Source organism: Bos grunniens, chromosome 5 (genome assembly GCF_055505025.1).
Source record: "Bos grunniens cultivar Pamir isolate PY7600 chromosome 5, Bosgru_T2T1.0, whole genome shotgun sequence".
Classification (NCBI taxonomy): Eukaryota; Metazoa; Chordata; class Mammalia; order Artiodactyla; family Bovidae; genus Bos; species Bos grunniens.
In genome coordinates, this window is record NC_141169.1 from 88,425,642 (window position 1) to 88,451,253 (window position 25,612).

Genomic DNA, 25,612 nt, shown 5'->3' on the forward strand with positions numbered 1-25,612 from the left:
CCAGGAGGTAAAAAGTGCTTATTATATTCTGTACAAAGCATCCCAAATCTCACATCCAAGAACACTCACTGGGACTTCAGAAACAAAGGCAAATCATGCTGGATCATTTTCTTCCTCTTTCCATAAAGATTCTTTTAAGTAGAACTGAGCATAGAGTGCGTGCATGTGTGCCAAGTAGCTTCAGTCACATCCGACTCCGTGCGACCCTATTGATTGTAGCCCGCCAGGCTTCTCTGTCCATGGGATTCTCCAGGCAAGAATACTCCAGTAATGGAGCGGGTTGCCACGCCCTCCTCCAGGGGATCTTCCCAACCCAAGGAGCCCGTCAGCATCTCTTGAGTTTTCTGCATTGACAGGTGAGTTCTTTACCACTAGCACCACCTGGGAATCCCACAGCAGAGAGTACTGGTTAACAAATAATCCCTGAGTCTAAGGTTGCCAGATTTAGCAATAAAAATACAGGACATCCAGTTAAGTTTGAATTTCAGATAGACAACAGCTGTCTATCTGAAATTCAAATTTAACTGGATATCCTGTATTTAATCTGGCAAACCCTATCTAGGTGCCAATTCTGTCTCAGTCACTTGCCAGCTATGTGAATTTGGGCAAGTTATTTAATGCCTCTGGGTAGAGGTTTCCTTATCAGTACAATGAGGATAACAAAAGTACGTGATCCACAGGTTTGTTTGACAAGTAAATGAGTTAATATCTATAGAATGCTTAAGGTTGTGCCTGGAATATAGTGAGTGCCATATGTTTTGCTGGGGAAGATCCCCTGGAGAAGGAAATGGCAGCGCACTACAGTATTTTTGCCTGGAGAATCCCGTGAACAGAGAAGCCTGGTGGGTTACCGTTCATAGGGTTGCTAAGAGTCAGACACGAGTGTGCGACTCAGCCTACACATATGTTTTGTTAAATATTATTCCTGCCTGGAAGGAAAAAGTAAGTCATAAAAAGACAGCCTTAGAGTTTGCATGGAAAAGTCTTTTTCTCTACTATTCTTAAAAACATTTTTGTGTTGGGACTTCCCTGCGGTCCAGTGATTAAGACTCTGAGCTTCCACTGCAGGGAGCACAGGTTCCATCTCTGGTTGGGAACTAAGATCCCACATACCATGTTGCACAGCCAAAAAAAAAAAAAAAAAAATTGTGTGTTAATTACATGTGCCTCAAATGTTTCTCCATCACCACTCCCCTCTATTTCTCCTACTGCAGCATCCCACACCCACACCTCATCTCCTCCTCTGCTGTTCTTTCTGTAAGTCAGAGGTTCTCTGACCTCTGTAAGTTACAGGTTGTATAACTTAACCTGTAAGTTCTCTCTGTAAATCTCTGCTTATGCTCTGGCTCTAAGGAAGTCACACCCAAACCACACAGGATTACATAGCCCTTGACTACTCAAGGAGCTGCCAACGCAGACCAGTCACATTTACCCAGAACTGGACAAAGACAAGAGCAAGCGTAATTCAAAAGGAGGTGGGAGATCCTTCACTACAGCAATCAAGGTGGGTATTTACCCATGTTATGTGGATATTCTCCTGGAGTCTATGCTTCTCCCAAGTGGTGAGTCTTTTCTGTCCAATCTCCAAACAAGAAGCTATTGTTCTCTCTCCCCTCCCCTCAAAAATAAAATGCGGTCAAGTGTTGCAAATGAAGCGTAAAGGAACACACGAGCAGAACTGCAGGCAAGGGAGAGTGTGAGGACAAACTTCGTGTTCCAATAAGGTGCAGAGCAACTAACTAATCAGGGCCAAATGGAGAGAGCACTAGGATATGGGCTGGGAGGGAGAAAATTTTCATTCAAATTTTGAAAAATAAAACTGGATGCTTAAAGGGACTTTTCAGCAATATTTCCTAAAATTCTAAATGGCATTTGGGAATTCTGTATTAGTTTTATAATGTTATTGTAGAAAATTCCCACAAAGTGCATGACTTAAAAACAATGGAAATGTATTCTCTCCAAGTTTGGGAGGCCAGAAGTCTCAAATCAAGATGCAGGCAGGTTTGGTACCTCGGGGAGCTCTAAGGGAGAATCCATTCCATGCCTCATCTCCTGACCTCTGGTGGCTGCCACCACTCCTTGTCATTCCTTGACTTGTAGATGCATCACTTCAATCTCCACCTCTGTCTTCACATGGCTCTCTTCCCTGATACCCTCTGTGCCTTCTTGCCTGTCTCTTATAAAGGCCCCCCCTAATATAGGATGCTCTCGTCTCAAGATTAGTTACATCTGCAAAAGCCCTTATTCCAAATAAGGTAATATGATGAGGTTCTTAATAGATTCATTGTTTGGGGCTGGGAGAAGGCAGGGGACACCATTCAACTCATTAGAGATCCCAAAAAAGTAAATGATATTTCAGGGTAGACACATTTAGAATGAGAACAAGACAGAGCATTCAGAAGAAAATTAGCAGAACATGGGCTGTACAAGGTGAAAGGAATTCAGCTTAGACCTGAATGGAGACCTGTCTCTTAGAAATACTAGACTAAGGGTTTTCAACATTTATTTAGTGAAAAGAAATTGTGTGTGTTAGTAGCTCAGTTGTGTCTGACTCTCTGAGACCCCATGGACTGCAGCCCACCAGGCCCCTCTGTCCGTGGGATTTCCCAGGCAAGCATACTGGAGTGGGTTGCCATTTCCTCCTCCAGGGGATCTTCCCAACCCAGGGACTGAACCCATGTATCTTACATCTTCTGCATTTGCAGGCAGGTTCTTTACCACTAGCACCACTTAGGAAGAAGAATTAGAGACTGATATTTTTTTTTTAAACACACTCTCACAGGTAATTTACTAAAAAACAGTCTAATAAACTTTATGGAGTTAAAATTCACTTATTCTTAATAAATCATTTTTATTATATTCAAGATTCCCCCATTTATCCAGCTTCTGCAATCCCAGCACAGAGGTTATTATAATATAAATCATGACAAGAATGTGGCACTCAGTCAGAACTAGATAAGTAGAACAATTCTGGAGAAAGCTAATTCAAACTTCTTCTGTCTACATGTGGTACATGCTACCTAGTGACATCTGTAAAGAGCCTGAAGTCCTCTGTAGTCTAAAAAGTTTAACTTCCACCTTTGTGTGAGCGAGCTAAGTCACTTTAGTCATGTCCAACTCTTTGCAACCCTATAGACCAGAGTCCATCAGGCTTCTCTGTCCAAGGCATTTCATCTTTAAGAAGCGTTTAATTGCCAAGCCCTAAACCAGGAAAGTTTTTATGAAGACTTTACATTTTTAGAGAAGTTTTAGATGCAGAGCACAGTTGAAGGGAAAGTATAGAGATTTCCCATATATCCCATGCCCCCTCACAGACACTGTTGTTTAGTAACTAAGTCATATCCAACCCTTTGCAGCCCCACGGACTGTAGCTCACTAGGCTCATCTGTCCGTGGTATTCTCCAGGCAAGAATACTGGAGTGGGCTGCCATTTCCTTCTCCAGGGGATTTTCCTAACCCAGGGATAGAACCTGCGTCTCCTGCATTGGCAGGTGGATTCTTTACCATTGAGACACCAGGGAAGCCTCACATGGGCATAGCCTCCCCCATTATCAACATCCCCCTACCAAAGTGGAATAATTTGTTACAACTAATGAGCCTACATTGATACATCATACTGTTCACTCATAATGCTGTACATTCTATGGTTTTGGACAAATGTCTAATGACATATATCTATCATTCTGATATTATACAGAATATTTTCACTGTCTTAAACATCCTTTGTGCTCCATGTATACATCCCTCCCACCAACACCCAGAAAAACCACTGATCTTTTTACTGACTCCATAATTTTGCCTTGAGATTTCATTTTTAATATTTTGTGTTTATATTGTATATAAAGTATTTAATATTTTATATAATTCCCAGGTGGTTCAGTGAAGAATTCGCCTGCCAAGCAGGAGTTGTGGGTTTGATCCCTGGGTCAAGAAGATCCCCTGGAGAGGAAATGGCAACCAACTCCAGTATTTTTGCCTGGAGAATCCCATGGACAGAGGAGCCTAGCAGGCTATCGTCCATGGAATCACAAAGGGTTGGACATGATTTAGTGACAAAACAACAATTTTCACAACCACACTGTAATGTAGGTACATCTATATTTTACAAATGACAAAATATAAACCTGTATCTTTCTGTCAAATAAACCCATGCTGTTCTCTTGATAGGTTGTCTCCCCATCTTTGCTGTGAGGTTATGCACATGATGAGTCCCTTCAGTTGTGTCCAACTCTTTGCAACACTATGCACTATAGCCCGTCAGGCTCCTCTGTCCTTGGGATTCTCCAGGCAAGAGTACTGGGGTGGGTTGCCAAGCCCTTCTCCAAAGGATCTTCCCATTCCAGGATCAAACCTGCGTCTCATGTCTTCTGCATTGGCAGACGGGTTCTCAACCACTTGCACCTCCTGTGAGGTTGAAGAATACATATGGAATATGGGAAAGTTGTCCTTTCGAGGAAACATAGGAGGTTCTATCATTCATTCACCAACCATGTTCTCCTTTTCATCCTTACAACATGTAGCACAGGACTATATACTTAGTGTGCTTTATATAAATTGGTCACAACTTGATGAGTGCAAAGTGAAAGGTCCTGCAATAAACCTGGGCTGACTAATTAGACAGACCCCAATTCATTAGGTAGTACTAAGAAACTAGTTAGGAGCTTTTGCAAATGTCTGGGAAGTTCAAGTAGATAGAATGATGAAATTTCACAGTAAATACCTACAGTCTGGCCCAACAACCTTCAAGGGCTGAAACGTCTGACTCAGAAAAGCATCTTTACCTAAAAATGCAAGGAAGTAACAAAAAGACAGCTGTGTTGATTCAGTTTAAGTAACAAGGCCATGCTGCTTCGAATACCATTTAAAGGTAGACCATATGAAATTCAGTATTTATATATCGCAATGCAGATTTTGTGGTTGTAAAAAAAAAAATTACCATGATCCTTTGAATTTAATGGTTTATTCTTTACCAATCCGTCAAAATAATATTTTAAACTAACTCTTGGTCATTCAAAAGTAGTTTATCCCATGTGCCTAGACCCTTTGCCTCTCCTAATTGGTTATGATGATAACTATGAGTTTCCTATTAAAAAGTAGGAGGGACAAGGAAACAGACATGAACTTCAAATGAAATAATCTGGATACTAATTGGTAGCTCACATGAAAAGTTTGGTGGAAAAAACAACTACAACCTCAAAATGAAATGTTGATAGAAAGTTGTTTTTTGGAAACTCCGGATGTTTGGTATCTGTGTTGAATTGGAGCGTTATTTCACTTTTGTTCTTGCTAACCACATCAAAGAGTAACAGCAGGGACTTCCATTATTATGTATATCTCAAAATTTTGAAAGTCTGTAATAAAAAAAGAATTTTGTTTTTGTCCCGTTTTAGCTACAAAAGTATAAACATTAGATGATAAAATTACTCCATAGAATAATGGCTAAGAGTTTTGCCTTGGGACTTGTAAGGTGGTCCAATGATTAAGAAACCACCTTGCAATGCAGGGGGCGCAAGTTCAATACCTGGTGGGGGAACTAATATCCCACATGCTGCAGAGCAACTAAGCTGGCACACCACAACTACCGAGCCCACATGCTGCAACTAGAGTCCGTGCACCACACAAAGGACCCACGTGCCACAACCAAGACCTGATGTAGCCAAACAGATAAAAAAGAGTTTTGCCTCCTATAACTTTTCATGAACGCAATCAGCTGTATTGCTAATAGGGATTGCTAGAATTTAGAAAGAGCTGTGCAGGTATTTATTCTAATATATTTGTAATGGGATTTGCAGGGAATAGGGAGAAAGTTACCAAATAGCAGGTTGTGAAGCTGCATCATCCACCAGCATAACTAAGGGGACTTTGGTTCCTAAGGCCAATGGAAGAGGTAAGAGAGCTGGAAGTGAGTGTAGAGCACAGTGCCATGGAAAAGCAGAGCAGACTTTGAGAGCCACCTGCCTATACTGCTTTTAAGAGAAGGTGGGAGATGTAGCCTACTGATAAGAACTAGCTCATTGGTCATGCGACTATGAAAATTAGTTCCTTGGTCCTCCTGACCTGGATACTAACTTGTAGCTCACATGAAACATTTGGTGGAGAAAACAACTACAACCTCAAAATAAAATATTGATCGAATGTTGGTTTTTGATCACATGATCTATGCCTCTCATCCATTCATTCAGCAAGTACATATTGGTCCCATAATCTTTATTTGTATCTGAACACCTCTTCCAGGTTGCTGTGGCCTCTTACAAACACTAACATGTAGTAATTAGGACCATTAGAGGTGTACGTATGTGCTCAGTCACCATTATGTCCAACTCTTTGCAACCCCAAGGACTGTAGCCCATCAGGCTCCTCTGTCCATGGGATTTTCCAGGCAAGAATACTAGCGTGGGTTGCCATTCCCTCCTCCAGTGGATTTTCCTGACTCAGGGATCGAACCCACGTCTATTGCATCTCCTGCCTGGGCAGGTGGACTCTTCATTACTCACACCACCTGGGAAGTACTGAATAACAAAGGCCTAGGAACATAGCAAATATCTATCAATAGCAGGTTAGTTATCATCAATGTATACAATGGAACACTATGAAGTAGCTTTTAAAAAACAATATAAAAGATATGTAACATGTGGATTATTTTATGGCTTTTTATGGCATAATTAAGCAAAATTTAAAACTATATTAAAGCATAATCTCATTTAAAATATGGGTACTATATATGGGACTTCCCTGGTGGTTCACTGGTTGGGCCTTTACCTTCTGCTGCAGGGGATGCAGGTTCAATCCCTGGTCAGGGAATTAAGATCCCACATGCCTTGTGACCAAAAAAAAAAAAACAAAACAAAACATAAAATAGGAGCAATGGTGTAATAAATTCAACGAAAGACTTTAAAAATGGCACATATTTTTAAAAATCTTTAAAAAAATAAAAAGTTTTAAAATAAAATATAGGCACTATATAAACACACACTTTTTTTTAAATACTGAAAAGCTATAACCAAATTCTAATAATGTTTTTCCTTGGGATGGTAGAAGCTATGGTTTTTCCAGTAGTCATGTACGGATACAATGGTTGGACCATAAAGAAGGCTGAGCACTGAAGAACTGACATTTTTGAACTGTGATGCTGGGGAATACTCTTGAGAGTTCCTTGAACAGCAAGATCAAGCCAGTCAATCCTAAATAAAAATCAACCCTAAATATTCATTGGAAGGATTGATGCTAAAGCTGAAGCTCCAGTACTGTGGTCATCTGATGCAAAGAGCCAGTTCATTGGAAAAGATCCTTATGCTGGGAAAGATTGAGGGCAGGAAGAGAAGGGGATGACAGAGGATGAGACAGTTGGATGGCATCACTGACTCAATGGACATGAGTTTGAGCAAACTCCAGGAGATAGTGAAGGACAGGGAAGCCTATGGTGCTGCAGTGCATGGGGCTGCAAAGAGTCGGACATAACTTAGCCACTGAAAAACAACAACAAAACATTTGTGATAGAATGATGCCTCTCCATCCTCTCATCCCCAAGGATATCCATGTCTTAATTCTGAAAATTTGTGAATATGTTACTCTAAGTGGAGAGAGGGATTCTGCAGATGGAATTAAATTAAATATCTTGAGATGAGGTTATTCTGGACTATGTGGGTGGGCCCAACATAATCATGAGCGTTCTTATAGGACGGGGACATGGGGATAGGACTTAGAGAAGATGTGATGACAGAAGCAGATACTGCAGTGAGGAGGCAAGGAGCCAAGGAATGCAGACAGTCCCTAGAAGCTGAAAAAGACTAGGAACAAACCCTCCCCTAGAATGTCCAAAAAAACCACAGTCTTTGATTTAAGTTTTATGAGATACATTTTGGACTTTTGACCTCTAAAACTATTAATAGAATAAATCTGTGTTGTTCTAAGCCTCTGTTTGCAGTAGTTTGTCATAGCGGCAATAGTAAACCAATACACATTCTAAATTAATTTTATATTTTTAACAAATTATCAGTAATTTTTAAAAGAATTTCCCAAGTGGTTTTAATTGCCTTTGTCTCTCAGAAATCTGTTGCATGTCTATACATTAACAATCGGAGAAGGCAATGGCAAACCACTCCAGTACTCTTGCCTGGAAAATCCCATGGATGGAGGAGCCTGGTAGGCTGCAGTCCATGGGGTCGCTAGGAGTCAGACACGACTGAGCGATTTCACTTTCACTTTTCACTTTCATGAATTGGAGAAGGAAATGGCAACCCACTCCAGTGTTCTTTCCTGGAGAATCCCAGGGATGGGGGAGCCTGGTGGGCGGCCATCTATGGGGTCGCACAGACTCGGACACGACTGAAGCGACTTAGCAGCAGCAGCATAAACTAACAATAAATGATCAGAAGGAGAAATTAGGAAAAAATTACATTTAGAATCATATCAAAAGGAGTAAATCACCTAGGAATAAATCTAACGAAGGGGGTAAAAGACCCATATTCAGATAACTAGAGACACTGACAAAAGAGATTGAAGATAACACAAACAGATGGAAAGATATACTATGCTTATGAATTAAAAGAATTAATATTGCTAAAATGACCGTACTACCCAAAGCAATCTATAGATTCAATACAGTCCCTTTCAAAACACTGTTGCCACTTTTCTCAGAATTAGAACAGATAACTTTAAATTTGCATGGAAACAAAAAAGACCTCTAATAACCAAAACAAGCTTGAGAAAGAAGAACAAAGCCAGAGCTATTATGCTCCCTGATTTCCATGGGACTCTGCAGGCATGAATGTTGGAGTGGGTTGCCATTTCCTTCTCCAGGGAATCTTCCCTAACCAGGGAATGAACCACATCTCTCATGTCTCCTGCAATGGCAGGTGGGTTCTTTACCACTTTGCCACCGGGGAAGCCATTACCAAGAAGTTACTGTAATGAAATAAGTATGGTACTAACACAAAAACAGATATATAGATCTTATATGGGAAGTCTTTGACAAAGGAGGCAAGATTATACAATGAGGGGGAAAAAAAGCCTCTTCAATAAATGGTGTTGGGAAAACTGAACAGAAATGCAAATAACCAAAACTAGATTACCTCTTTCTTATATGCATTTACCATGCATATAAGTAAATCCATAATGGATTGAAGACTTAAAAGTAAGACCAGAAACCATAAAACTTCTAGAAGAAAACAGAGGCATTACAACATGGGTGTTACCAATACTTTATTGAATATGTCTTCTCAGGCAAGGGAAACAAAAGCAAAAATAAATAGAACTACAGCAAACTAAAAGTTTCTGCACAGCAAAGGAAACCATAATTCAGTCAGTCGGTCAGTTCAGTTGCTCAGTAGTGTCTGACTCCTTGCAACCCCATGAATCGCAGCACACCAGGCCTCCCTGTCCATCACCAACACCTGGAGTTCACCCAAACTCATGTCCATTGAATCAGTGATGCCATACAACCATCTCATCCCCTGTCATCCCCTTCTCCTCCTGCCCTCAATCTTTCCCAGCATCAGGGTCTTTTCAAATGATTCAGCTCTTCACATCAGGTGGCCATAGTATTGGAGTTTCAGCTTCAACATCAGTCCTTCCAATGAACACCCAGGAATGATCTCCTTTAGGATGGACTGGTTGGATCTCCTTGCAGTCCAAGGGACTCTCGAGAGTCTTCTCCAATACCACAGTTCAAAAGCATCAATTCTTCGGTGCTCAGCTTTCTTTATAGTCCAACTCTCACATCCATATATGACTACTGGAAAAACCATAGCCTTGATGAGACAGACCTTTGTTGGCAAAGTAATGTCTCTGCTTTTTAGTATGCTATCTAGGTTGGTCATAACTTTCCTTCCAAGGAGTAAGTGTCTTTTAATTTCATGGCTGCAGTCACCATCTGCAGTGATTTTGGAGCCCCCAAAAAATAAAGTCAGCCACTGTTTCCACTGTTTCCCCATCTATTTGCCATGAAGAGATGGGACCAGATGCCATGATCTTAGTTTTCTGAATGTTGAGCTTTAAGCCAACTTTTTCACTCTCCTCTTTCACTTTCATCAAGAGGCTCTTTAGTTCTTCTTCAGTTTCTGCCATAATGGTGGTGTCATCTGCATATCATAGGTTATTGATATTTCTCCTGGCAATCTTCATTCCAGCTTGTGCTTCCTCCAGCCCAGCATTTCTCATGATGTATTCTGCATAGAAGTTAAATAAGCAGGGTGACAACATACAGCCTTGATGTGCTCCTTTCCCTATTTGGAACCAGTATGTTGTTCCATGTCCAGTTCTAACTCTTTCTTCCTGATTTGCATACAGATTTCTCAAGAGGCAGGTCAGGTGGTCTGGTATTCCCATCTCTTTCAAAATTTTCCATAGTTTATTGTGATCCACACAGTCAAAGGCTTTTCCATAGTCAATAAAGCAGTAGATATTTTTCTGGACCTCTATTGCTTCTTCAATGATCCAACGAATGTTGGCAATTTGATCTCTGGTTCCTCTGCCTTTTCTAAATCCAGCTTGAACATATGGAAATTCGTGGTTCACATACTACTGAAGCCTGACTTGGAGAATTTTGAGCATTACTTTACTAGCGTGTGAGATGAGTGCAATTGTGTGGTAGTTTGAGCTTTCTTTGGCATTGCCTTTCTTTGGGATTGGAATGAAAACTGACCTTTTCCAGTCCTGTGGCCACTGCTGAGTTTTCCAAATTTGTTGGCATATTGAGTGTAGCACTTTCACAGCATCATCTTTTAGGATGTGAAATAGCTCAACTGGAATTCCATCATCTCCACTAGCTCTGTTCATAGTCATGCTTCTTAAGGCCCACTTGACTTCACATTCCAGGATGTCTGGCTCCAGGTGAGTGATCACACCATCATGATTATCTGGTTTATGAAGGTCTTTTTTGTACAGTTCTTCTGTGTATTCTTGCCACCTCTTCTTACTGTCTTCTGCTTCGGTTAGGTCCATACCATTTCTGTCCTTTATTGTGCTCATCTTTGCACAAAATGTTCCTTTGGGATCACAACAATAGATTACAAAGGTCACATACTGAATGGAAGAGGATATCTGTAAACAATATATCTGATAAGAGGGTAATATCCAAAATATACAAAGAACACATATAACTCAATATCAAAAAAAAAAATCAACAAACCCCATTAAAAAGTAAGCAAAGAATCTGTTAAACATTTTTTCCAAAGAAGACATACAGATAGCCAATAGGCCCATGAAAAGGTGCTCAACATCACATATCATCAGGGAAATGCAAATCAAACCCACAGTGAGATATCACCTCACACCTGTCAGAAAGGCTATTATCAAAAAGGGAACAAATAACAAGTGCTGGTGAGGATATGGAGAAAAATGAGCCCTCATGCACTGTTGGTGGGAATGCAAACTGGTATAGCCATATAAAAAACAGTATGGGAAATGCCTTTAAAAGTAAAAATAGAACTATTATATGATCCAGCAATTCTGCTCCTGGATTTTTCATCAGAAGGAGACAAAAACACTACTTAGAAAAGATATACACACTTCTATGTTCATTTCAGTGATATTTACAATAGCCAAGATGTAGAAGCAATATAATTGCCTATCAGTAGATCAAAGGATAAACATGTGACACAAACCTATATATATGTATATATTCACATGCATACATACACACATATATACAATAGAATATCACTCAGTCAAAAGGAAAGAACGAAACCTTGCCATTTGCAAAAACATGGATGGACCTAGAGGGTATTATGCTAAATGAAACGTCAGACAGAGAAAGACAAACTCCGTTTGATTTCACTTATATATGGAATCTAGGAGAAGGCAATGGCACCTCACTCCAGTACTCTTTGCCTGGAGAATCCCACGGACGGAGGAGCCTGGTGGGCTGCAGTCCATGGGGTCGCTAAGAGTCGGGCACGACTGAGTGACTTCACTTTCACTTTTCACTTTCATGTATTGCAGAAGGAAATGGCAACCCACTCCAGTGGTCTTGTCTGGAGAATCCCAGGGATGGGGGAGCCTGGTGGGCTGCCATCTATGGGGTCACACAGAGTCGGACATGACTTAGCAGCAGCAGCAGCAGAAAACAAAGCAAGTGAACAGATACAACAAAACAGGCCAGAATACTGGAGTGGGTAGCCTTTTCTTCGTAACCCAGGGATTAAACCCAGATCTCCTGCATTGCAGGCAGATTCTTTATAGCTGAGCCACAAGAGAAGCTCAAGAATACTGGAGTGGGTAGCCTATCCCTTCTCTAGTGAATCTTCCTGACCCAGGAATCGAACTGGGGCCTCCTGCATTGCAGGCAAATTTTTTACCAACTGAGCTATCAGGGACATTGCAATAAAATTCGAAATAATTAATGTTTTACAAATGAAAAAAGAGATGATTAAAATCTGATTTGCAACTTTTAGTCCCTCATTCATATCAAGGTTAATATTAAGAAAAATTATCCAGAATTTGGAGTTACAACAAAAAGATTATTCTGTGCACTTTCAAAGTCATCTGGAAGTGTGGTGGATCAAGTCCACCTACAGGTTATCTGATGCCTTACAGCTGAAGTCAACAACCTTCTTTTGCAAAGGGCCATACAGTAAATATTAAATATTCAGGTCCTTGTGAGCCATATGTGGTCTCCGTGTCATCAAATACCATGTGACTGCAGCCACATGCAATGCACAAGAGAATGCCTGCAGCCGTGTTGCAATAAAACTTTGTGAATAAAAACTGGCCTGGCTTTCCTAGGCTTTCCTAGGCCTACTGTGGTTTGCCTACCTCTGCTCTACAGAGAGGCAACTTTCCTCTTTACTATAGCCTGGGGACCAGAACCTGTGAAATTAGATATTAACTAGTAGAAGACTGATAAATTACAAAAAACTTTTGTCCAGGAGAGATACAAATGATTTCTTCCCAGTAGAAAAAATAGGTCTAAAGGGTACCATTTCATTGTGCTATAGGATATCAGCCAGTTTTGTATCTAACTTTTGTATCTGATTTCTATATTCTTTCTTCCATCAGTTCAGTTCAGTCACTCAGTCATGTCCGACTCTTTATGACCCCATGGACTGCAGAATGCCAGGCTTCCCTGCTCATCACCAACCCCTGGAGCTTACTCAAACTCATGTCCATAGAGTCAGTGATGCCATCCAGCCATCTCATCCTCTGTAGTCCCCTTCTCCTCCTGCCTTCAATCTTTTCCCAGCATCAAGGTCTTTTCCAATGAGTCAGTTCTTCACAACAGGTGGCCAAAGCATTGGAGTTTCAGCTTCAGCATCAGTCCTTCCTAGGAATATTCAGGACTGATTTCCTTTAGGATGGACTGGTTTGTTCTTCTTGTAGTAGACTATATTAAATTTATGGATTAATATTTCAGCATCTCTGTCTCCAATTGACCCATCCCTCATCTTCAGTGCTCATTTATGGGAAACATAAATCATTAACAGGTGTTCACTGCATATTTGTATCTCAATTATGCTTTTAACTTTTTGAAAACTCTACTTTAGGACTTCCCTCGAGGTCCAGTGATTAAGAATCCACCTTTCATTGCAGGGGACACAGGTTCCATCTGTGGCTGAGGAACTAAGAGCCCACATCCCAAGGAGCAACTACTGAACCCACATGCCACAATTAGAGAGAAGCCTGTGTACCATGATGAAAGATCCTGCTTCTGGAATTAACACCTGATGCAGCAAAATAAATAAGGAAAAGAATACATGGGCATTTCCTTCTTTCCAGACATGGGCAATCCAAGAGAGAACCAGACTGGTGTTGCCTTAGATTCAGCTAAGAGAACCCCCTGGAAGGGCAAAGCCCCACCACACACCTAGGTTAAGGAAGGAGCAAGCAAGGAAACAGCCAGAGTCAATACTCATGGGATCCCCACAGAACTCACAGAAAGCACCCTAAGACAAAGAAGCCCAAAAAGGGCTGACACTGCCCAACAATAGCATCAGTCAAGTCAACCTTTTCAGCTCCCTTTGTCTCCTCATTTTCCTGCTGCTAAGAATATTCCAAGAGGGTCCAAAATCATCCAAGTGAGTGAAGAGCAATGTGCTAAGTCGCTTCAGTCCTATCTGACTCTTCACAACCCCATGGACTGTAGCCCACGAGGCTCCTCTGTCCATGGGATTCTCCAGGCAAGAACACTGGGAGGAGTTGCCGTGCTCTTCTCCAGGGGATCTTCCTGACTCAGGGATCAAACCTGTGTCTCCCTGCAGCTCCTGCATTGCAGGCAAATTCTTTACAGCTGAGCCACCAAGGAGCAGAGGAGGCATAAAATCTCCAGGCAGGGAAATAGAAAAGGGGGCCGTGTTTTTCTAACTACAGACAGTCAGCTGTCAGACACAAGCTGGGACAGAGGGAAAGCTTTCAGTGAAATGGCACCTCTTGAGTATTAAGTAGATCGGAGCATCTTCATTACTAAACTGAGAATACAGCAATCATAGCAACCTTTATTACCAAGAATGAGCAGAAGGAAAGTCTTGAGTGTCTCCATAGATGGCATATTTGCCCAGCAACAAGGAAAAGGAACAGGGATGGTTTTCTGATGACAGCTCCCTGCGCCAGTGATGGCAGAAAGTGAAAATTTAGCTTCCCCAAGGGGGAAAAATACTAGGTACTCAGAGATTGTCTCATTTGGAAGGCACGCAGGTGTGCCTGGAATTCAGAGAATTTAGCCCATAGAAATCAGTAAGGAAAAGGGACAACCCAAAATAGGACAAGTTCTGAGTGACCAACCACATTTTATACTGGAAATTCCATCTGAGGTTTTTTTTGCCTTTGCTAAAGAAAATCTTCTCAACCATATTTTAATTTGTTTACTCATTCACACAGTTCTTAAAAATTCATTTTAAACCTAGATTAGTGATTGTTTTTCAAATAATTAAGTTCATATGCCATCCGGGGAGCCATTTTATAACATAGATTTGCTTGTCTTTCTAGTAAGATATAGAGACCAGTGATTCTCAACTAAAGGAGATTTTACCACTTGGGGGACATTTGGGAATAACTGGAGACATCACTCAGTTGTGTCTGACTCTTTGTAACCCCTTGGACTATACAGTCCATGGAATTCTCTAGGTCAGAATACTGGAGTGGGTAGCCTTTTCCTTCTCCAGGGGATCTCCCCAAACCAGTGATCAAATCCAGATCTCCCACACTGCAGGTGGATTCTTTACCAGCTGAACAGCATATTAAAAAGCAGAGACATTACTTTGCCAGCAAAGGTCCATCTTGTCAAAGCTATGGTTTTTCCAGTAGTCATGTATGGATGTGAGAGTTGGACTGTAAAGAAAGCTGAGCACTGAAGAATTGATGCTTTTGAACTGTGGTGTTGGAGAAGACTCTTGAGAGTCCCTTGGACTGCAAGGAGATCCAACCAGTCCATCCTAAAGGAGATCAGTCCTGAATATTCATTGGAAGGACTGATGCTGAAGCTGAAACTCCAATACTTTGGCCACTTGATGCAAAGAACTGACTCACTGGAAAAGACCCTGATGCTGGGAAAGATTGAAGGCAGGAGGAGAAGGGAACGACAGAGGATGAGATGGTTGGATGGCATCACCGACTCAATGGACATGAGTTTGAGCAAGCTCTGCGAGTTGATGATGGACAGGGAAGCCTGGCGTGCTGCAGTCCATGGGGTTGCAAAGAGTCAGACACAACTGAGCAACTGAACTGGAGACATCGCTGGTTGTCACAACTGAGGTGATACTATTAGCATCTACTGGGTAGAGGTCAGGGTATTGCTAAACATCCTACAATGGACAGGGTAGCCTTCCACAACAAAGCATTATCTGGTGCAAAATGTCAATAGGGCCAAGGCTGTGTGCATATGCTCAGTCGTGTTCAACTCTTTGTGACCCCATAGACTGTATCCCACCAGGCTTCTCTCTCCAATATTCCAGGCAAGAATACTGGAATGGGTTGCCATTTCCTCCTCCAGGGAACATTCCTGACCCAGGGATCTAATCCACATCTTCCACATTGGCAAGCGGGTTCTTTACCACTGTGCCACCTGGGAATACCAAGCCAAGGTTGAGAAACCCTAGCATAAACTGATTTTCAGAGAGAGGCTATGTTTAATTGTTTTAAAGCATAAAAACAATATGCAGCCATACCCTCCTGTAAGTTGTAAATTATAATATGAGCTGAAAGAAAATTTTAGTCTTAAAATTTTTAGCCTGAATCTAATTTTTTAAGTTTCATCTCGGGCTGGTTTCATTGAAGGTGTATGCTTATATTCCCAGATTTTTGCTAAATAAATATGTTACAAACGTCCCATTGTTTATCTGGATCTAATCCTTAGTTTTCTTTATCTAACCCATTTTTATCCCCTACTGTTCTGAGAATTTATATGCTGCCAACTGCATAAGTGCTTCTCACATGTTCATCACATGCTTATTTTTCAAGCAACTTCTCAGAGAAGATGTTCCTGTGCAGATACTCTCCTTTCCACTGTTTACTGCCTTTCTACATAAATAACAGATTGCAGTAGTGATATCACTGGATCTGGTAGGGAGAAAAAAACACCAATAATAATGTTTTTCTTTTCAGTCAAACTATTAGCAGTACATGTGCCTTTCCCATGAGCCATTTTTGCTACCCATTACCAGAGCCACCAACCGCTGAAAAAGAAAATCTTTGCTTTTAAAAATAACTCTTTCCCTTCAGAATCCTGGCTGTCATTTATTAGGCTGGAAAACTGAATTTTAGTTTTGATATATGGATTCAGGTTTTTGTCTTCCAATGTTTGTGATGAGAGACAAACTCATTATGGTCTCTGGTAAGTTGTCACATTCTCAAATTTCACAGACTTGAGAATGAACAGTGGTATTGAGATATATATATATATTTATATATAAATATATATATATATATAATATTTATAAGATAGATAGATAGATAACAGCTAAGAAAAGCACTCAGATTTTAATCCCCAAACTTCAAGTCCCTTCTATTTTAAAACCTCAATGTATACAAGAAAATAATTCAATTTTTTTTCTGACTTACAAGGCTCTCCAGAAGCCTGTGGAACATGTTTTGATCTATCTGTTTCTTGAAATCTGAATGTTTGAGTGGGACCTCTTTCTCTGGTGGGTCAGCTGATAAAGAATCCGCCTGCAATGCGAGAGACCTGGGTTCGATCCCTGGATTGGGAAGATCCTCTGGAGAAGGGAACAGCTACCCACTCCAGTATTCTGGCCTAGAGAATTCCATGGACTTTATCCTCCATGGGGTGGTAAAGAGTCTGAGTGACTTTCACTTTCAAGTCTATTTCTTGGTGACTTTCAAGTCTATTTCTTGAAATCTGAATGTTTGAGTGGGACCTCTTACTCAAAAAGATTCAAGTTCCCTTCTAAAAAGGCCATATGGTCTCCAATTCTGCTGAGCAACATAAATCATTTCCTAAGGCAAGACTGGCCTTTAAGGTCAACTAAGCAATATCTAGGGTAAAGTCCTTTTGTGTGTGTGTGGTTGGCCAGCCAGCAGCTGTGTTCATCTTTTTCCTCTCCTCACACCTTGAAATTACTAATCTCCTCTCTCTCTGCTTCTTCTATCCAAAAAAACCCCCAAGATTTATTTTACTGATTGAATTATTTTTAACTCTTGATTGTATTTATTCCATATGCATGCAAATTAGTTTTGTATTTTGTCTAATGATTTTTACCTGAACTCCAAGCTTGTAGAGCTGCAGTTGTTCAGATTGGAAAGGGTTTGGCCCTTTAGTGAGAACTGTAAAGCCGAGATGAATAGCAAGAAGCAGATACAGATAATGAAACACTTCCACTCACCCAGGATTCATCAACTGCTTCTATTTCTGCTGTTGGCATATGCCTTGCTACTCATCCGCTATAGATTGCAAAGCAAGACGTTGCATTTCTATACTCCAGTTTTTCTTAACATTTAGAGATTGGGTGTCTTGTGTAGAAGGAACGCAGTTTAATTAAATCATTTGTATCTAGTCTCATATGTTGTATGTGAAATCTCTTTTACCCTTCCAACTCCTATTTTCTGTTCAGAGTAACTTATGATTGATTAGTGCTCACTTGCCTTTTTATTTATAGGCATTGGCTTTCCATTTAATATTTCTTAGTGCACTTATTTTTTTAACTGCTGCTGCTTTGATTTTTTGGCATACACGCTAGTGCCTTCTGGACTGTGCTAAGCTTTGACAAGACTGAAGAGGAGGCCCGACTGAATTTGTCTAGTACAGCTAGCACTCCACTCAAAATAACTTTTCCTTTAAAAAATCTATTTTTACTGGTTCAAGCCTCGTCTAATCTTTCAATCACAAGGTTGAACTTTGCATTTTATTTTCAAGTACAAGGGGTAATGTTGAAGACATTAATAAATAGGAAAAAAAATCTCTTTTATCTCGGTGCTTTTAACATGGGTTAATTGGATAAAATTAAATCTGTTGTTTGATTCTTCTGTGTTAATCAGCTTTGTAGGCCAAAAATATCAAACACTTGGCCTTTTCCAGTAAAATATCTTATAGTGAAGATCTTTTTTCCCTTTGCCAGTTCTGGAACTTCATACGTGACACAGAGCACTATTTCTGATCACAAATGAATAATCTCGCAAGAGAGTATCCAGCTTGTCCTAAGATGGTTTATAATAGAACTTGTTCTAACACAACTGCCTGTCCAGTGTGTATTATCTACAGCTCTTGCTATCTTTGCACCATCTGAATTATTAGCTTTTTAGGAAAATAAGATTAACAAAAGAAATTTTTAGGAGATCAGGAGGAAAATGGTTTAATTGGTCCAAGTTTGCTTTGGCTGACAGGACCACTCCATCATCCCCTGATGGACTCCAGATTCACTATGTTCTTTGAAGCTTTATGGCAAATTAATAATGGGAATAGAATGCACAATACTCAGAGTAAATAGTAATGGAAACCATGGGCTTTGGTTCAATGTAGCAATAGGTTCATCATTGTAACAGATGTGCCATTCTGGGGGTGGAGGGGGATGTTGATAGTCGGGGAGGCTATAAATGTGTGGCAGCAGAGGGTACAAGGAAGTCTATGATGTACCTTCCCCTCGATTTTGCTGCAGCCTTTGAACTGCTCTTGTAAAACAGAGTCTTAATTTTAAAATTAAAAAGAATGTAATGGGAAGTGGCAAAACAAAACTGATTTAAGAAAAATAATTCATCTGTAGCTTCCCATGACGGTGGAAAAAGTAACTACTGATTCAAGAGAAAATTTTTATTTTATCTTCATTTTTGAATAGGGAATAAATGTACCTGGTTATGGGCTTGTTAGATGGCACTAGTGGTAAACAACCTGTCTGCCAATGCAGGAGACATAAAAGACTCAGGTTCAATCCCTTGGTTAGGAAGATCCCCTGGAGGAGGGCATGGAAACCCACTCCAGTATTCTTGCCTAGACAATCTCATGGACAGAGGATCTTGGTGGGCTATAGTCCATAGGGTCACAAAGAGTTGGACAGACTGAAGTGACTTAGCACATATACACATACTTGGTTATAAATTAAAGCAACATTAAAGACAACACAGTGGGGGTTCCCTGGTGGCTTTAGTGGTAAAAATCCACCTACAATGCAGGAGACACGGGTTCGATCCCTCATCTGGGAAGATGCCACGTGCTGCCAAGCCCATGCACCTGTACAATGACTGAGCCTGTGCTCTAGCCCAGGCTCCACCACACAAGAAGTCACAGCAATGAGAAGCTTGTGTGCCACAACTAAAGAGTAACCCTCGCTCACTGCAACTAGAGAAAACCCACAGGGCAAGGAAGACCCAGCACCGCCACAAACAAATAAATGAGTAAAATTATTTAAAAAAAAAAAAAAAACCAGTGAAAAGATGTCCTCCCATCCTGCTTCTATCTGCCCCATTCCCCACCTGCCACTCCCAAAGGTAACCAAATTTTCAGATTCTGGTATATCTCTTCAGAGTTTCTTTATGCAATGATGAAAGTGAAAGTGTCAGTCTCTGTCAGGTCCAACTCTTTGCGACCCCATGGACTGTAGCCCGCAGGCTTCTCTGTCCATGGAATTCTCCAGGCAAGAATACTGGAGTGGGCTGCCATGCCCTTCTCCAGAGGATCTTCCTGACCCAAGGATCGAAAATGGGTCTCCTGCACTGCAGGCAGATTCTTTACCATCTGAACCACCAGGGAAGACCTATGTAATGACAATCATATACAAATTTATATTCATATTCTTCATACCATACAAAATATAGATTATATATGTCATTTCAGATCTTTTTAATTTTACTTCTCAATACATTTGTAACAGTTTCCATTTGCATATGGAAAGAGAACTTTTTTTCTTTTTTAGAGCTGCCTTGTATTGCAGCTACATGGGCCAAAAATTGCTTTTAAATCAGTTCCTTATTAAAGGACATTTAGATTATTTTCAACCTTTTGCTATAATAAACAAGGTTACAACATAAAAGCTTGTATGTAAGTCATTCTCATTGTGTGCAGTTTTATCTGGAGGATAAATCCCCAGAAGTGTAATTTTGGGGTCCAAAGGAAATGCATTTATAATTTTTAAAGATAATGCCACAATACACTTTATAGGGCTGGTACCACTTCAAGCTGATAGGTGAAACTGCTTTCTGCTATAGGTTTAATTAGCATTTATCTTATTATGAGTGAATTGAATATATTTTACATTTTTAAAGATCTAGTTGTATTTCTTTTCTTGTGAAATATCTGTTCATATCATTTGCCCACTTTAAAAAAAAAAAAAAACACATTACCTTTTTCTTACCAACCTCTAGTAGCTCTGTATATATTAGGGAGATTAATTTTTTATACATAGTATGAACTGCAGATTATTTTTGCCAATATGCTATCTCTACTTTGATAGTTTTTACCCTGCAAAAGTTTTTATTGTATTAATATTGGGTTGGCCAAAAATTTCATTCATATTTGTCTCAGAAAACTCCAAATGAAGTTTTTGGCCAACCCAAGATAATTCTATTCACAGTTAGAAATCCTTCTCTATGGCAAAGCCTGAAGTAATTCACCCACGGTCTTTCTTCTATTTTATGATTTCATATTTATATTGAAATATCTAATAATTTGGAGTTGATCATGGAGCTGACTGTGGCTCAGATCATGAACTCCTTATTGCCAAATTCAGACTTAAATTGAAGAAAGTAGGGAAAACCACTAGGCCATTCAGGTATGAAATAAATCAAATCCCTTACAATTATACAGTGGAAGTGAGAAATAGATTTAAAGGGACTAGATCTGATAGACATAGTGCCTGATGAACTACGGATGGAGGTTCATGACATTGTACAGGAGACAGGGATCAAGACCATCCTCAAGAAAAAGAAATGCAAAAGCAAAATGGCTGTCTGTGGAGGCCTTACAAATTAGCTGTGAAAAGAAGAGAAGAAAAAAGCAAAGGAGAAAGGAAAGATATAAGCATCTGAATGCAGAGTTCCAAAGAATAGCAAGGAGAGATAAGAAAGCCTTCCTCAGTGATCAATGAAAAGAAATAGAGGAAAACAATAGAATCGGAAAGACTAGAGATCTCTTCAAGAAAATTAGAGGTACCAAGGGCACATTTCATGCAAAGATGGGCTCGATAAAGGACAGAAATGGTATGGACCTAACAGCAGCAGAAGATATTAAGAAGAGGTGGCAAGACTACACAGAAGAACTGTACAAAAAAGATCCTCAGAACCCAGATAATCAGGATGGTGCGATCACTCACCTAGAGCCAGATATCCTGGAATGTGAAGTCAAGTGGGCCTTAGAAAGCATCACTACCAACAAAGCTAGTAGAGGTGATGGAATTCCAGTTGAGCTATTTCAAATCCTAAAAGACGATGCTGTGAAAGTGCTGCACTCAATATGCCAGCCAATTTGGAAAACTCAAGAGTGGCCACAGGACTGGAAAAGGTCAGTTTTCATTCCAATCCCAAAGAAAGGCAATGCCAAAGAATGCTCAAACTACTGCACAGTTCCACTCATCTCACATGCTAGTAAAGTAATGCTCAAAATTCTCCAAGCCAGGCTTTAGCAGTACGCGAACCATAAACTTCCAGATGTTCAAGCTGGTTTTAAAAAAGGCAGGGGAACCAGAGATCAAATTACCAACATTCTTTGAATCATTGAAAAAGCAAGATAGTTCCAGAAAAACATCTATTTCTGCTTTATTGACTATGCCAAAGCCTTTGATTGTGTGTATCACAATAAACTGTGGAAAATTCTGAAAGAGATGGGAATACCAGACCACCTGACCTGCCTCTTGAGAAATCTGTATGCAGGTCAGGAAGCAACAGTTAGAACTGGACATGGAACAACAGACTGGTTCCAAATAGGAAAAGGAGTTCGTCAAGGCTGTAGATTGTCACCCTGTTTATATAACTTCTATGCAGAGTACATCATGAGCAATGCTGGGCTGGATGAAGCACAAACTGGAATCAAGATTGCCGGGAGATATATCAATAACCTCAGATATGCAGATGACACCACCCTGATGGCAGAAACCGAAGAAGAATTAAAGAGCCTCTTGATGAAAGTGAAAAGGAGAGTGAAAAAGTTGGTTTAAGGCTCAACATTCAGAAAACTAAGATCATGGCATCTGGTCCCATCACTTCAGGGAAAATAGATGGGGAAACAGTGGCTGACTTTTTTGGGGGGGCTCCAAAATCACTGCAGATGGTGATTGCAGCCATGAAATTAAAAGACGCTTACTCCTTGGAAGGTAAGTTATGACCAACCTAGATAGCATATTAAAAAGCAGAGACATTACTATGCCAACAAAGATCCGTGTCATCAAAGCTAACATTTTTCCAGTGGTCATGTATGGATGTGAGAGTTGGAAAGCTGAGCACTGAAGAATTGATGCTTTTGAACTGTGGTGTTGGAGAAGACTCTTGATTGTCCCTTGGACTGCAAGGAGATCCAACCAGTCCATCCTCTTTTTTTTTTTTTCTTCTTTTTTTTTTTAAATTTTATTTTATTTTTAAACTTTACAATATTGTATTGGTTTTGCCAAATATCGAAATGAATCCTAAAGGAGATCAGTCCTGGGTGTTCATTGGAAGGACAGATGCTGAAGCTGAAACTCCAGTACTTTGGTCACCTGATGCGAAGAACTGACTCACTGGAAAAGACCCTGCTGCTGGGAAAGATTGAAGGCAGGAGGAGAAGGGGACAACAGAGAATGAGATGGCTGAATGGCATCACCGACTCGATGGACATGAGTTTGAGTGAACTCCGGGAGTTGGTGATGGACAGGGAAGCCTAGCGTGCTGCAGTTCATGGGGTCACACAGAGTTGTACACGACTGAGTGACTGAACTGAACTCTAACTATATTACCATATATGATATTTTCAATTCTCTCTTCCTTAAAGCAGAGTGGAAATTAACAGCTTAATTTTTTTAAAAAGAGTTGACTTTGGCCCAATCTACAATGACAAAATCACTAAATTCATAGGAATATTTCTTTAACACTTCTTGGAAGTAGTTTTCTGAAGGTTACTCTAAAAGAACTACTATCAGAGATGACCGTTAAAAAGTATGTAATAACAAAAGACAATAAGTGCCTATTAATATGGTTTTTCCTGTAGTCATGTATGGATGTGAGAGTTGGACTGTGAAGAAGGCTGAGCACCAAAGAGTTGATGCCTTTGAACTGTGGTGTTGGAGAAGACTCTTGAGAGTCCCTTGGACTGCAAGGAGATCCAACCAGTCCATTCTGAAGGAGATCAGTCCTGGGATTTCTTTGGAAGAAATGATGCTCAAGTTGAAACTCCAGTACTTTGGCCACCTTATGCGAAGAGTTGACTCATTGGAAAAGACTCTGATGCTGGGAGGGATTGGGGGCAGGAGGAGAAGAGGACGACAGAGGATGAGGTGGCTGGATGGCATCACTGACTCGATGGACGTGAGTCTGGGTGAACTCCGGGAGTTGGTGATGGACAGGGAGGCCTGGCATGCTGCGATTCATGGGGTTGCAAAGAGTTGGACACGACTGAGCAACTGAACTGAACTGAACTGAACTGAATAACCAGATAATTGATTAGGCCATATATTATATTTTATGTCATTTAATTCTCACATTAACCATACAAACCTTATTATATTCATTGTGCAACTTAAAAATAACTGGGGGGGGGGAGGTGGGGTGGGAGGTTCCCTGTTAACTAAGTGCTAGGTTCAATCCCTGGTCCAAGAAGATTCCATATACCAAGGAGCAACTAAAGCTGTGCACCACAACCATTGAGCCTGTGCTCCAGAGCCCAGGAGCCACAACTACTGAGCCCACGTGCTGCAGCTACTGAAGCCTGCGTGTCCTAGAGCCTGTGCTCTACAACAAAAGAAGCCTCTGCAATGAGAAGCCAGAGCACTGCAATGAGTGACCCCTGCTCTCCACAACTAAAAGAGAAGCCCACCCACAGCAATTGGGAAATTAAAGTAAAAATAAGTAACAATATACAAATAACTGGGACTCAGTAATTACAAGCACAGACAGAAATGGAATTTAGGTCTGCCTTCCTCCCAAACTCCTACTCTATAATATACTGAGAATCACTGTGTCTGTCTCTCCTTCTCTCTTTTTTCTCTCCCCGTGTATACACACACACACATATATATATATACACATATCTATACATACACTCATATATATACACACACATATACATATAAACATATACAATATTTTTGTTTTATAAACATATGCTATATAATTAGCTATGTTCATATACATATTACATAGGCAAACTGATAAAAATACTATTATTGAGTGCACATATCTACTAGGCATTAAGCACTTTGCATATTTGACTCAATTGGTCCTCACTTTTAAAATCTTCTATTTTTTTGTTTTTGTTTTTTCAATTGGTCTGTTTTTAACTTTTTAATTGAGGTATGGTTGATTTACAATATTATATGTTTCAGATATACAACATAGTGATTCACAGTTTTTAAAAGCTATACTCCATTTATAGAGGATGAGATGATTGAATGGAATCTCATGTCAATGGACCTGAGTTTGAGCAAACTCCAGGAGTTGGTGATGAACAGAGAAGCCTGGCGTGCTGCAGTTCATGGGGTCACAAAGAGTTGGACATGACTGAGCAACTGAACCGAACTGAACTGAAACTCCATTTATAGTTATAAAATACTGGCCATATTCCCTGTGCTGTACAATATATCCTTGTAGTTTATTTATTTTATACAAGGTAGTACCTTGGACCCCTTAATCCCCTACCCCTGTTGTCCCCTGTCTCCCTTCCCTCTTCCCATTGTTAACAGTCCATAAAAAATCTTCTATTAACTCCACTTTCCAGATGGAGAAACTGAGGCAAAGAAAAGTTAATTTGCCCAGAAGTCACACAAAATACGGGGCGAAACCAGAATTTGAACTCAGATAACATGCTCAGTGCCTTGCTCTTCCCTCTCCTCCACATCCTACTGTACACATTTGGCAAGAAACATCATGCATAGGTTCAAGTTGATCCTATATCAATAAATCGTCAAGTAACCAGAATGCCCAGAGACTGGGGCTAACAGACTTTTTGATCCCTAAGCATTATATGGATATTCCACTCTTCCTACAAGCTTCTTTCCATTCTTTCTTTTCTTTTTTTTTTTTTTAGCATCTTGCCCTAGTAAACACAGAATAC

At 40.3% G+C, this 25,612-nt stretch overlaps 1 long non-coding RNA gene across 5 annotated transcripts in view; it reads right to left on the reverse strand.

Annotated features, from left to right (window-relative positions):
• The window catches only part of LOC147372572 (uncharacterized), a 225,846-nt gene that overhangs the window by 199,565 nt on the left and 669 nt on the right, over window positions 1-25,612 (reverse strand). The window lies entirely within an intron of this gene.